Below are 10,387 nucleotides of genomic sequence, written 5' to 3' on the forward strand. Positions count from 1 at the left end.
CAACAGGTTTGCCTAGAATGATTGTATAAAAAGACTTTATTTTAATGATAAGATACATAATGCACAATATTTTTGGCATTTACACTATAGGGATCAGAACATTGGCAGTTATCAGAGTGTTGGAGATCACCTTTGGAGGTCAAAGTGCACTTGGGAAGATTGTAACCATTGTTGATGTAAGTATCATATCTCTCAGTACTTCAATGTAATATGATAACTTGATAATATTGTGTCATGTTCATTATGCTCTTTGTCTCTTTTGAGTAGACTTCTGTCACCACAGTAGTGGTTTAACTCTGTGTTCACATGCTGGACAAATTTAAGAACAAAGCTTTTCAGAGTTATATAAAGAACCTTGTCTTATATTGGTTATATATTTTTACCATGATTATTCTTTCTTCATAGGATGCTGAAAAACTTTCTGTGAAAGGAAGAAAAGATGGCAGACTACCTCGTTTGGGTGTTTTGGTACATGAGGAGAAGGTTAAGCAGTTTGTTATTTTCTTGAAGGAATAATCTTTTGCAATGTTGAAACAATAATCTTGTTCTTGCACTCCTTTCTTATATGGGAGTGCATTTCCTGTGTAACTTTGACTATGCTCGAGCTGTAAAGAGTGCATGTCAGTTTTTAGAATACTTTTGGCTCACATCTAAAGACAAAAAATACAATCCGGGGTAGGGTCAGACAGTTAGGCCTTGCTATTATGGGAAATGTGTAATTTGGTCATAGCAAGACAATATCTTCTGAAAATCATGAAACATCAAAAGTAGGACTTTGTATGTACCGGTATGCCTATTTTTCAATGGCAGTATTAAGAAAACTTCATTTTTACTATTTTTGCTTTGCTGTCAGAGATGGGAAGCTGATCAGATAAGCTGACTCATTCATGTTGTCTGTCCTCAAATTTAGTCTTCACTAAAACTGCTCAGATGACATTTACCATGTGATATTTGGACTACAAGACACTGACAATGACTGATTTATAATATTATCAAAGGATAAATACCTTGCATATGCAAATTTTTTATCTGATTTTTTAGTGTTTTCAAACAGCCTCTTTTCTAATGTGGTTGGTTTGACAGCTTCTTGTCTGATATGGCTGGTCTTACAGCTTCCAAAGTCAATGTGCAGCTTCCTTGGGAGCCCTTATCAACTGTTAATGTCAAAATGTACAAAAAATTTGTACATGTACATGTGTTAGTATTTCTTTATATTGCTCAACTTACTTCAAAAATCATTGAAATTGTCCACTTCGAATATTTAGAAAAATGTTTTGGTAAATTTGCTACTTTCTCATAAAAGCATTTTCTCACGTAGTGTTTATCTGACAGCTCTCAAGTATAGCTTTTAGCTTTGTAGGGATGCTATTGGTAGGTGTTTGTTAAATTAGCATGAAAATAGATATTTTAACTTTTGCAAGTACTCTGACTTTTATGCAAATGTTGGTCACATTTGTATCAGCAAGTTTTTTACCTTCTCGTGTCTATTTATAGACAGAGAAGGTATTAGAGTTGAAAACCAATATGCTGCTGTCAAGAACTTCCGTCTGTCAAGACTTCCGTCTGTCAAGATCCGTGGACGTCATGCCATTGTGATGGGTCATATCATAAACTGGTGGGGGTGTTCATGGCTCAGGTTGAGGTATGGGAGAACGATTTTGAGCTATGACAAAAATCAAAAGGGACTTAGCGGCATAGCCACAGTGTTAAGCCTTTCTCCAAGGTTTCTTAGTTGACTACAATCTACTGTATTACAGACTACTGAGCTGACGTTAGGGGTACTCACTTTGTGTTTGCTCACTCTGTGAGCGCTAGTGTTTGGTACTGAGTTGCGTGGATATCCCCTCATGGCCTCACGTGATCTTCGCCTGTTGCATAATCTGCAGAGATGATCATATGCCTCCGAGTCTGAAAACTGTCATTGTGTAAGCCTGTCGGCATTTTCCTTGCATTTTTTCTCATTTAATTTTGCAAAACATCGGCGCGGCGAGTACCTCAATATTTCAAGATAACCCTTTCTTCTCAATCGTTTCCTGGAGTTTCAGAGTCATATGAACGAAAATGAGTGAAAGTTTTAGACAGGAAAATCGGACGTCGGCCATGTTCAATGTTTACAGTACAATCAGAAGTTTACGTGGAGGAATTAACCAACAAACACAGGAGTGTTCATGATGCCCGCCCTCTAGAGGCAGACCCTCCTATATGATATGAAGTACCACATTTGATGCTTGTGGAAAGCTTGACCACACAATGGAGCATTTAAACTTTTAGAAAATGACAAACTGAATAAGAAGGTATTCAGAAAATGTCAAATACTGAGGAAAAATGCGCAAATATTCAAAATAAATAGGTTAACTGATTGGTCAGCTATAAAAAAACAATGAAAATGTTTATGATCAAAAGTTTTTGAGATGCGCACATTTTAACAAATACAGAAATTATTAACATCATAAATATAAGACCAAACTATTTTTTCAGGGATGGGACAGGTTGGAAATGAGGGGTGAGAGACAAAGGCACTCCTATTGCTGCATGTGGATGCAGCCACACCATTTCATTTACAGCATACTTATTCACTGTGTTGTGTTCAAGTTCCATATTGTACTGACTGTCATACAAGGATAACATAAGCAAATCAAATCAAATTAGAAAAGGATCAATGCTGTTGTGTGGATTTTGCTGAACATGGCTGATATTTCGCCCTATATATTTGGTATCCAGCAAAGGCATATTTTGATGTAAAGTCAAAATTAACACTACATTGCTGACAATATTTTACCATTTCTGCATGAATTTTTCTTTTTTAAATTATAGTATATTAGTACTTCAAACAGATTAACAGTTATCGTGATGTCAACCCATAATTTTACATCACAAAGACTGTAATTCTGCCAATTTTTTTATTTTTCAGTAATTTTATAAATTTTGCACTGCACAAGATGATGAACAAATTGCAATGTTTGAATTTGTAAACTCAAAGAATAAAATCCTTTGGTCACAAATTAAATTATTTTTTGAAAAGAAATTTACTCTTAAACACTTTTAGCATATATTCTTTACACGGTCATGTATTTCAAGGAAAATATGCCTATTAAAAAAAGTAATTTCTTCACTTTCAATTTTTTTTCAATACTATGACAATTATCAGCCATGAGGTTATACAAACACAAGACCAGATAAGCGTTTTTCATCATTTCCACAGGACTCTTTGGAAAATCCATTAAAAACAGTTAAAAGTGACTGGAAATGATCACTTGGTATACATTTAATTTACAGATGCCAGGTTGTGTATTTCACATGCACTCAGGTCAGTAAGGAAGTGCGTCATTACTATTTTGGACTGTTAATTCTTATTTCTGAATTGTTTAACTTTTTTCCACATTGAACTATCTTTAGGCAGTTTATACTGTAGCTTAGAATTTTTTTGATTGATGTATTTAATCATCTTTTGGGTTCTTTGGGTCCATATCCCACGTCATGCCCCTACATCATCAACTATTTACCAACAACTCCATGCCAACAACCAATTACCTGACCTGGCCACACATTAGAGAAGGTACAGCGTCATTGACGGTATTTTTGGTATTTCCTATGATAAAAATATTGTTGGTATACCACCAGTCCCAGGAACTCCTAATTCAGCAATCTAGCACTTGCATAATATGTTTGTTTGAATTTTTTTATACTTTTCCAACTATTTTTGTGATCTTTTTCTCCAATACCAATTGCAATTAAAATTGATTTTGTTTCCAAGGATGACCTCACTATGTCCTCACAAGTGTTTGTCTGTTAGCCATGACATTAATTATACAGTCACCAAGGGTTATCCTAATGTAATGTGTATCGAAATTATGATAAAATCTGTAATTTTGTATTTCGGGTGCAATTTTTATCAGAAAAATTGGTTTTCATAAATTACTTGTTTGATAGCTTTGATATTTGGTGTAGAAGTTCCTAGTGTTTATCTTAATATGATATACTGAAATTATGCTGAAATCTGCAATTTTGTATTTTTAGGGCAAATTTTGCCATTTTTGTCACAAACTTTGTTTTCTAAAACTGCTTGTCTTATAGCTTTGATATTTGGTATAAATGTTCTTACGGATGATATTAATCTAAGTCAAGGTCAGCCAGGAAAGTGTTATCTTTCCTGCCATTCAGCCTGAGCAGAGATGCTTGGCCTTTCATCCTAATGAGTCCCATATCTTTCTTCACCTTCAAACATATCAAAGGTTGTGAAAGATTTCCACCTTCGTCAAAACATATGTCAGAATAGTTAAATCTCTACACAATACAGCAGAGCTCTATCGGCTGCAAGGTTGCTTGGTTACAGATTTTTGTGAGATTAGCATATTTGTATTTCTTTGGCAGGTTTTGTGCCTCCATTTTGTTTTGTTTTATGCACAAATACCAGAGAGCTTCTATAGTTGTCGGTATCTGATGTCTGTAAGTATGTGCAATGTGTGTCCGTCCACATCTAATATGCAAAACTGCAGCACCTGCTCTCTTAGTGGCGGAGATGTGAATTTGTTCGAACAAATATGTCAGTGTACAAAATATCTAATGAAGTTATAAAGGGAAAATCCAATAAATTGGTCAAAAATTCGTTTTCTCTGAATTAACTGTTCTGATTGCTTTGAAACTTGGTATACATGTACCTAGAGGAAACCTTATTTGAATGTCTTCAAATTTTGGTGAAATTTTCTTATATTTGTATTTTTGGGAAATTTTTCCAATTTTTGTTAAAAAGATCATTTTCTCTGAAATTGCTCATCTGATTGCTTTGAAACTTGGAATGCATGTTCTCAGGTGTTAACATGAAATATACTCACTCTGGCCTGCCACATCAAACCAAATGTGAGCCAAGTGTCATTGAAGCAATGTTTTCAGTTTCAAGTCAAAGAATTTATTCTTCAGAACTACTTATTTGACAGCCTTAATGTATTCTAGTCACTGGGAATGACCTAGTTTAAATTTGAGTGACAGTGTCATTGACACTATGTTTTGGATCAGATGTTATTTTATGCAATTCATTGAACTGTTGGCCTGTATATTTTTAAATTCTTCATCAGCACTTTCTCATTTTAGAGTCCTGTAGTTTTTTAAAATATTTTCCACATACAGCAAAACCTGTCTACCTCCACTTGGACTGGAATTTTTTTGAAATGATATTTAGGAATATTTGTCATTGTGCTGATAGGCAATGGACTTGAAAACCTCTAAAGTTTGATTGTTCTATTTAGGCAAAGTTGAGATTACACAGGTTTTGCTGTATTTTATGTCTTACCAAGTTACACTTGTTATTTGCGTACATATATATATATTCAAATCATTATTATTATTATTATTATTATTATTATTATTATTAGCATAAATGTTTGTTAAGTCATATTTACCGTGATTGTAAAACTTTGTCAAGAATTTACATTTTATCAATAATAATCATAATAACACTAAAGACATTTCTCTGTGTGATTTCTTTCACAGGTTACCACCATAGCACTCTCCCTTTCACTGGACAAATGCTATTTTATTGGGGTTTCTTTACTGTTTCTTACAGGATTATGCAGTTTGTCAGTGTTTAGTGTACCGGGTATATACATCAAGACTAAGTCATTTTAATCCTCTTTCTACTAAGTGATATCATAGGCGACCCAATAGGTTCTGAGTTTTTCACACTGTTTTCTCTATCATTTTCTCTTCTTTCTTCATGCTCTGAATGATCGGAATAAATATAATAAATGGTTTATATAACCTAACCTAGCCTCTGTGACTCTTTATTTATTTTACACTCCATTACAAGGACGTATATCTCTCATACACACATGCTGTAATTAATTAGTCAACACAACTAATTATGTTAATCCGTGGACTTATCAGGGATTTTACGGGTTGGTCAACATCGCGAAAGATAGGAATGGTTACTAAAACGGGAAGGTAAGAAGCTCTCCTGAAATGTGTCCAGAAATTACCAAATTGCGGCCAGTCATGACCATTATCCACAATCTACTGCAGCCAATGTATTTCGATGGCCGAGGAGAGCCAGCTACTCTTATTTCAAACGTTTAAATGGTCGCGAACAGTGCAAACCCTGCCAGTGCCTTGCCTGCAGTTCATGGCATGAGGACGTCCGTAAAGCAGGAAGTCGGAAGTTGAAACCTTTGACCTTTACGTTGTTTATATGTGGGCAAACTTGTAAACATATTTCCCAGGGACAAGTCTGATTTTGACTAGGGTCAAAGTTCGTGTGGTTAAGCGTGGTTCTCTCAATCGGGTGGTGTTGCTAAGGTTTTGTCTGCCCGCCGTCCGTGGGTGGAGGGACGGTGGTCTGCCTTTCAGTTTAGCTGTGCGTTCTCGATAATTTTGCTGTATTTTTTCTCACAAACATTGGAAATTCGTTTAAGTTTTAAGAAACATTAATTTTTATATGAGGAATATTCTAGCTCGTATCCTCGAATTAAATCAGCCGATTTTCTTTGATACAGTTTTTATATGGTTGGAGAATCTTTGGGGCGGCGTCAGATAACAAGTGGAATGAGACAACAACATGTCGTTCATGTAAGGAAATCATATAGCAAGTACTTCTTGCGCTGGTGCAAACTCTACGAAATATTATGATATCAAAGATGTTTTCCATGATAGTTTACAAGGTTTCTTGTCTAAATTCGCGGAAATCATCAAGAATAATCTAAAAAATACTACACGTAATTATGACTACATTTTGTATGTGTAGAGGTGTTGTTTGCCGTTCCGAACGTATATGTTCTACACCGTATACGTACGCGACGTATGGGTATCACTGATCAGCTGATGATGGAACGTAATCATTACGTGTAACTAAACTTCTCCATAACGATATGTTACCGGCAGACATGGAGATAATAGCGAGTGAATAGAAATGGCGGTGACTGGTTTAAGAAAATTCACAGTGCTGGTAAAAATTTTCACAGGCTTCTTAACGTAGTGGCCGACATCATCGGTGATGTCAGTTTGTGTTTCGATGTTGCGAGGTCACCGCTCAGGTGACTTTAGTGACGGGCTGCTCTGAGCCTCGTCAATCGCTTGTACGCCAGAAAAAGAACGGTCTGCGAGTAGTCATGTCGGAAAAAGCTGGAAAAACTGCGATAGTTTGGTGATTTTTGAGCGGATTTCTGGTAGTGGTAGGCCCCTAATAGGCCTAACCATGTTGTCGATGAGTGTTGGCAATTTGGTTGGAAAATTTTCGAAATATCGACAAACAAAGTTGCGACAAGCGTGCTGTCGGGCAGAACATGGACGTTCCCATGGCTGTGGTGGTGACGTTAAAGTGAAAACCAGCCGTAAAAGGCAGAAATCCCGTCCGAAAACAGCACAGCTATGGACCCAAAGCTAGCCTAACAGTACAAACGAAGTTTTATAGCCCGTGCGCCGCTTCTTTCGGGAATTTTGCTGAGCATAAGACACGATTGAAAATCGATGAATTCCTTAGACTAGTAGCGACCATGGAGCTAGAAACTAGCTCCACGTAGCGACCAACTCTCTTTTATTATGCGAAAAAAGAAACCGGCGACTCTTTGACGCCGTACAGTCATTCTAATCATGAGCTTGGTTGCTACCGTATACCAGAAAACAACCGACTTTAACGTCAAAGGCCTATTGCTGGTACGTACTTTGAGACAGAAAATAACGATATGTTAGCGGTAGACATGGAGTTAATAGCGAGTGCAGAGAAATGAAGGTGACTGGTTTAAAAAATTCACAGTGCTGGCCAAAATTCTCCAGTGTGTGCTCCTGCTAATGTGTCACCATTGTGCCTTGAATCACGACGCGGTTTGTAAATTATACTCGGTATATACACTCGCAGAAAACGACGACGTGAAGCATACATCTATATAATTTTGTTGAAAAACGGCAACTCCGGCGATCTTTTTCTGCTTGGTTGGTCGATACTTTCTGGGTGGCATTTGTTACATGGAGCAGGACCATGTCTGCTTAGTTATGTTAGAATTTGGCGCTTGGCAACGAAAAGCATGCGCGTTTCCAGCGTTCCTTTCGATCTAACTTCCCGTTTATTTTTGAATAATGAGCAGTGTTTGTTTGCGCATATCATGAATATATAAGCGTCCACTAGGTTTACGGACGTCCTCGGGACATGTTTCCCTAGATCTTCATACCTTCTCCTTTTTCATTAACATCACTATCTTTCCGATGTTGACCAACCTCTGATAAGTCCACGGATTAGCATAATTAGTTGTGTTGACTAATTAATTACAGCATGTGTGTATGAGAGATATACGTCCTTGTAATGGAGTGTAAAATAAATAAGAGTCACAGAGGCTAGGTTAGGTTATATAAACCATTTATTTTATTTATTCGATCATTCAGAGCATGAAGAAAGAAGAGAAAATGATAGAGAAAACAGTGTGAAAAACTCAGAACCTATTGGGTCGCCTGTGGTGATATTAATATCCAAGCTTCGTCTATGGAACTGATAGAAAGAGGATTAAATTGACTCTAAGAGGACAACAGACAGTAAAGGCGTCGTCAGTGCCCAATCTCTCCATGCCAGCCCATATCCCTCCTTCCCCCGCCCAGCCCCGCCTTACCTAAAACTGGATGCTCTCCCGGCCTGCCGACAGACCACAAATGTATTATGGATGGCTTGCAAGCAAACCACATTCATGCCAGTCTAACAAGGAAGACCTGGCTTGCCTGTAAACTGATGTTTTTTGAATTTGGTCTAAATTCAAGCTTTTTAGAGACATGTAGTGGATTGCCAGCAAACCAAGTCATACACTCTGTGTGGTCTGTTAACTTGCCAGTCTGTTCAATAAAGTGGCCTGTAGGCAAACTGAAAACAAACCAAAAAGCAAGCCAATTTAGGGAAAATGAAGCAATCCGTTCAGCGACAAATAAACCGGTACGAATTTAGCACGAATTTAGCTTGCCGGAGAGCTAGAAGAATTTGCAGTGTACCTACCTACCATTCTATCCACCCACCCACCTACCTACTTGCCTACCCTACCTACCTACCTACCTACCTACCTACCTACCTACCTACCTACCTACCTACCTACATACATACATACATACATACATACATACATACATACATACATACATACATACATAGTACATACATACATACATACATACATACATACATACATACATACATACATACATACATACATACATACATACATACATACATACCTACCTACCTACCTACCTACCTACTTACCTACCTACCTACCTACCTACCTACCTACCTCAATCTACCCCATTCACCCACTCAACTACTTGCATACATACAACTTTTTGTCTTAAATATTTCTTCTGTTTTCAAGAGCTGACATTGTGTGTTCCCGAGGATAATGTCGGTCGTGCTGGACTTGATATCGGTAACGTTCCATTCTATGGCTCATCCGTTGAGGATTGCTGTCGAAATTGTTTGGAGACATTTGGATGTGTGGCTTGGGAGTATAATAAAGTTTATGGCGAATGCTGCAGAAAATATGCTATATCACCAAAATCTGTGAACTACGATGTAGTTTCAGGCATTATTCAAGGTATATTATGACAGAACCCCCATGGCCGGTGAGCGCAAGCGCGCCGTACTAGCGGTATTTGCACGAGTGCTGCGGTGTATTCGGCGAGTCTTCAGCGAAGCGAGTGAAAGGACAGCCGAATACACCGCAGCACGAGTGCAAATACCGCTAGTACGGCGCGCGTTGCACTCACAGGCTATGGGTTCGTTTTACTGTTATTATTACATATGTTCTGTCTTTTATTTGCATCATTTATGGAGAGAATAGACGATTAGTCGTGCGTACTACTTGTCTGTCAAAGCTTCAGGGCGACACTGCGGAGTTATATAACATTGACATCACTGTAATGAGGCATTGAATCAGCTTTCACTTTTCATTGGTCAACGCCGCCACACCCTCTATTTTGATTGGCTAAACTATTGTTTACTTGTTTATCAAGGATGACGTAAGAGGAACGTCGAAGGGCTCGAACTTCGAACTCTGCTTGCGATCGCTCACACGTACACATACGTAGCAACATGCCAAAGATAGCCAAATTAAGAGAACTTTGAACATGGAAGCGAACGCTTTTGATTTTTTTACATGTTGAGCTCAAAATTCTTCTAAATGATCGATACAAATAACAGTTTGAAGAGTTTTACGGGAAATTTAAGAGTAAGATACGGCAAATGTAACTTGTCGAACGATCAAATTTCAGTGTTTACGGTGGCACACAAGCGCTCACTGTTATCAGTAGCATGTATAGGACACACAAGCACAGAATAAACTGCATGCAAAAGTGACTTTCTATTGTAAACAGGGAATGTCCGGTGAGAAAACTACTGGCAAAACGTCTCTGAAAATGTTAACTGTTTAAT

Source organism: Ptychodera flava, chromosome 7 (genome assembly GCF_041260155.1).
Source record: "Ptychodera flava strain L36383 chromosome 7, AS_Pfla_20210202, whole genome shotgun sequence".
In the NCBI taxonomy this organism is placed as follows: domain Eukaryota; kingdom Metazoa; phylum Hemichordata; class Enteropneusta; family Ptychoderidae; genus Ptychodera; species Ptychodera flava.